The sequence below is a fragment of the Palaemon carinicauda genome, chromosome 29 (genome assembly GCF_036898095.1).
Source record: "Palaemon carinicauda isolate YSFRI2023 chromosome 29, ASM3689809v2, whole genome shotgun sequence".
Classification (NCBI taxonomy): Eukaryota; Metazoa; Arthropoda; class Malacostraca; order Decapoda; family Palaemonidae; genus Palaemon; species Palaemon carinicauda.
In genome coordinates this window covers 84,358,002-84,363,001 of record NC_090753.1, presented here as the reverse complement: position 1 = coordinate 84,363,001, position 5,000 = coordinate 84,358,002, and the positions used below count along the sequence as shown (strand labels likewise).

Sequence of the window (5,000 nt, the reverse complement as noted above, 5' to 3'; positions counted from 1 at the left end):
CAGTTATTATGGAAACCACATAGACAAATTTAAGACGAAAATTAATAAGGTTGAGGTAATTTTTCAACCAAACTTTGAATTACTTTTTCATCAGTGAGACAAATATTAACAAAAGTAAAAGGATCATCAGTTTATTCAGTCAAGTAAAATTATCAACATACCAAAACTAGATAAGAAATCAATTTGGTATTCAGTAATATACTTGAAATGACCTTTGAATTCACTAACATAATTGAAATCTACTTGGAATTCACTAATATAATTGTAATCAACTTTGAATTCAGTAATATACTAGAAATCAACTTTGAATTCAGTAATAATACTTGCAATCAACGTTGAATTTAGTAATATACTTGAAATCAACTTTGAATTAACTAATATACTTGAAATCAACATAAAATTCAGTAATATACTTGAAATAAACATGAAATTAACTAATATAGCTGAAATCAACTTTGAATTCACTAATATTCTTAAAATCATTTTTGAATTCACTAATATTCTTGAAATCAACTTTGAATTCACTACTATATCTGGCCTCACCTTAACTGGCTTCTTAAGGAGAACTCTTGTGTAAGCTTTAGAGATGACATTCTTGTACAAATCCTTCTGAGAACACTTGTTAGGAGACCAGTTCTTGTGTTTGTAGCACCATAACGAGCCATTTCTGAAATCTGCACAGAAAGAACAGACAGGATTGTTTTATTTTTGCTTTTGTAAAACACTAAGTTTCTGTAATTTGTATACAAAGAATAGACAGAACCCTTTATAAAAATAATCTGTTTTTGTTGTGACGGGCCAGGAGTAGGTTGTGTCTCAAAGGCCAGATGAAAGCAACTGAGTAACTTTATTACGACACATCGAGTATATATACGCACTAGATCCCGGTAAGAAGGTCGCAAAATACAGACAGGCTATTTCTTGTCAAACCGGCAACCGGTTCTGTTAACAGTTAACAATGGAGTATGCAGACAGGTTAAAACAAGTCAGTGCGAGGGGAGAGCGAATATACAAAAGATAATATATACAAAAAAAAAGAAATGTCGTTACTATGTACGCTCGTGTGACACATGAGTGGTATACTAGTCTGTGCAGAAATAGAAGACAAGACCCTATGTAAAGATAATGTTTCTGTAATCTGCACAGCAAGAACAGACAGGACCCTTTATCAAAAATAATCTGTTTCTATATTCTGCACAGAAAGAACAGACATGATTATTTTATTTTATTTTCTTAAATACTCGATGATTAACTTGAGAGTTAATTTAAGGGTTAACTTGAGAGTTAATTTAAGGGTTAACTTAAGTATTAACTTAATTTGAGAGTTAAGGATAAAATTAAAGGTTAATTTGAGGTTTGAGCTGAAGGTTAACGTGAATGGTAACTTTGTGTGTTCTTTTGAGGATCAAGTTCATCAACTCGAAGGTTTATTAGAATATTTAACTTGAATATTAACTTACATATTAACTTATATACTAACTTCGAAGGTTAATTTGAGGGTTTAGTTGAGAATGAACTCCTAGGTTAATTAGAGTTTTACATTGAGAATTAACTTGAATATTAAGTTTGAGGGTTAATTTAATGATCAAATTAAAGACTAAATCTCTGATTTATTAGAGTATTTAACTTGACGTTAACGTATGTATTACCTTTGAATGTTAATTTGACGGTCAAGTTAAGGATCATCTTTATGGTTAATATGAGGATTTAACTTACGGTTAACGTGAATAATAACTTCGCAGGTTAATTTGAGGACCAAGTGAAGGACCATCTCAAGGGTTGATTTGAGTATTTAACTTTAGGATTAACTTGAATATTAACTTCGTGGGTTAATTTAACGATCAAGTTAAGGACCATCCCAAGGGTTGATTAAAGTATTTAACTAAAAGATTAATTTGAATAATAAGTTTGAGGGTTAATTTGAGGATCAAGTTAAGGACCATCTCAAGGGTTGAATAGAGTGTTTAACTTAAAGATTAACTTGAATGATAAGTTTGCGGGTTAATTTGAGCGTAAGTTAAGGATCAACTCTTTGGTTGATTAGAATATTTAACTTAGGTTAACTTAGGTAATAACTTTGAGTGTTGATTTAAGGGCGAAGTTAGGGATCATTCTCTGGTAGTTAAAATATTTAACTTTAGGTTAACTCAAATATTAGCTTTGAACATTAACCTAAGGACTTCATCGAGATTTAGGGGCCGGGGGGGGGGGGGGGTTATTTCCTCCACACCCAAATTTTTCGTTACTAGACCAAGTTGCTCATTTGCTTATTAACATTCGGCAAATATGGATTGCTAAAATATATTCAAGTTAAGAACCAACTTTCTGGTTTATTAGAGTATTTAACTTGGAGATTAACTTGCCTTCAAGCCTCCTCTGGTCTAGAGTAAACCAAGCCGTGAAGAATGTGATCTGTAGGATGTAAAGGACGAGGACGCCAACGGCTGAGTAGACGCAGAAGGATCTCAGAGCTGGTAGGACCTTTTGGGGAAGACGGGTGGAGTAGTGAAAGTGTTAGAAGGAAAGGTTAGTTTTTTTAGAATGATAATTTTAATAATTTCATTAACAATAATAATTCTATTAATTTCTATAGTTTTGATAATAATAATAACTTAAATAATTATAATAATAGTTATAAGGTAATGTATTCCATAGATGAAGTGTATTAGCAGGCGATCAGTTTCAAAATGTGATGATTAGAATAAAATTAACAGTGATAAGTGTAATGATAGATGAGACATTTGTAAGCATAGTGAGAGTAACAATCTCCCCTATATAATAAACAGCATGTGCCTGGATATCTATCTATCTATATATATATATATATATATATATATATATATATATATATATACATATATATATATTCATATATATATATACACACACACACACACACATATATATATATATGTATATATATGCATATATACAGGTATACATATATACATACATATATGTATATATATATATAATTTATATACATATATAATCTTTCCTGTCACGTTGGTGAGTTGGTTACCCCAGAGAGGTACACTCGGAAACCACTCTCTCCCACAATTTGCCGAACCAGCAGGTTGTAGTTAGGAATGAGGGGGAGAGGGTGGGAAGGGTTGAATCTATGTGTGGGTATCTATTTGAATATTTAGCAGTCATTTTGACGGGTCGCGTACACTAGTTATGATTTTAATAAAAGTACTGATAATGCATAAAACAAATTAAAAACTATGATATTAGTGTTGAAAATAATAATAACAACAAAGAGCAACAATATTAATAAACAAATAAAAACAAAAATAATTTACAGTTGTAGCACCAATGAAGAATGCAGCAAAGTCAGTCAGTGACGTCACAGTAATGGCTACCCCGGCATGTCGAAGGGCTAGTCCTATTCGTTTCTCCAGTTCTAGGGATAGGTGTTCCTGAGGATAGAGGAATGGTTGGTAAAAAAAAAACTGTTATAGTCTCCTTTTTCTCTTCTCTGCATAAGTTCGAACATAAGTGAGGTTTTCAGTAATGTTTAGTGGAGAGCTTAATAAAAAATATTTGAAAATCTAGAAGCTGAACTAATAAATTTCTAACTATTTTTGTCTTTAATTCAATTCAAACTAGATATTGAACCCTGGCTTATTTCATCATAATTTCCAATTCTGGTTATGAATGGATTTCAGTAGGAAGTCAATCCGTGGGGGTATGTAGTTTGTAAGGACAGGTGTAAACTTTCTTGATATCTGTCAAATCTATTTCATTTATGGATAATTTGTTGTTTATCTTGGTCTGAAATACTGTAATGTGAAGCTAGTTCCCGATTTAAGAAATATTATTTAGTGTTACCTTGCCCGGAGTGAAGCTGGCTGGGGAGCAAACACAGGGTTGAGACTTATGTCTTAGGGTAAGCTGAGGATATGGAAATTTAAGGAAGGTGGGTTGCAGGACGGCGTAGACCCGTAGGTGAGTAGGTAAAGTTACGTCTCCCAGGTTAAGTTAGGTGGGGAACCTTGGGCTAAGTGGTGTTCTTGAACTTATTTTCGTTTTTAAAGTGTGGTTTATCAGCTAAAACTTTTGAAATATGATTTAGTGTTAGCTTGCCTGGAGTGAAGCCGGCTGGGGAGCAAACACAGGGCTGAGACTCAGTCTTAGGGTAAGCTGAGGATATGGAAATCTAAGGAAGGGTGATCGCAGGGGGTGTTTAGATCCGTAAGCAAGTAGGTAAAGATGTGGGCCCTAGGTTAGGTTATGTGGGGAACCTTAAGGTAAGTGGTGTTCTTAAGCTTGTTTCCCTTTTAAAGTATGGTTTATCAGTCATAACTTTTGAAATTTTAAACTAGGTCTGTCCCAACAAACTACAAAGGTCCCAATATTTTTCTGTGGCCGCTCTGCTCACCTCCTCCTTGAGATTCTGGAAACTCTGTGCAATGATGAACATATCATCCACTCCTAGACCCAGCAGCAGGAGAGGAAGAATGCTGTGTACAGGTCCGTAGGGCATTCCAATTCCTGCACAGAGGCCGAAGGATATACCAACAGCCATGAAGGCTGTGAGGATTCCCAGCATAGACAACAGAGGCTGTGGAGGATAACAACAGATAAAGATTCCTTTAGTAGACATATTATCATTTTTATTTCTAGCTTACCTACAACCCTAGTCGGAAAAGGAGGATTCTATAAGCCCAAGGACTTCCACAGGTATAATAGCCCAGTTAGGAAAGGAAATAATGAAAAAGAAAGAATAGTGTGATTGAGTGAATCCAGTACAGTGGAAGATCATGGTACAGAGGCTATGGCATTACCTAAGACTAGAGTACAGTTATTTGACTTTGGGGCATCCCTCTCCTAGAAGAGCTGCTTACCATAGCTAAATACCCTCTTCTACCCTTACCAAGTGGAAAGTAGCCACTGAACAATTACAGTAGATAACCCCTTGATGAAGATTTTTTTCTGGTTATTTTAGTGTTGTTAGGTGTATGAGGAAAGAGGATAATGTGTAAAGAATCGGCCAG

At 34.3% G+C, this 5,000-nt stretch overlaps 1 pseudogene; it reads right to left on the bottom strand.

Annotated features, from left to right (window-relative positions):
- LOC137622693 (patched domain-containing protein 3-like) overlaps positions 1–5,000 on the bottom strand; it is a 29,800-nt pseudogene that overhangs the window by 9,522 nt on the left and 15,278 nt on the right.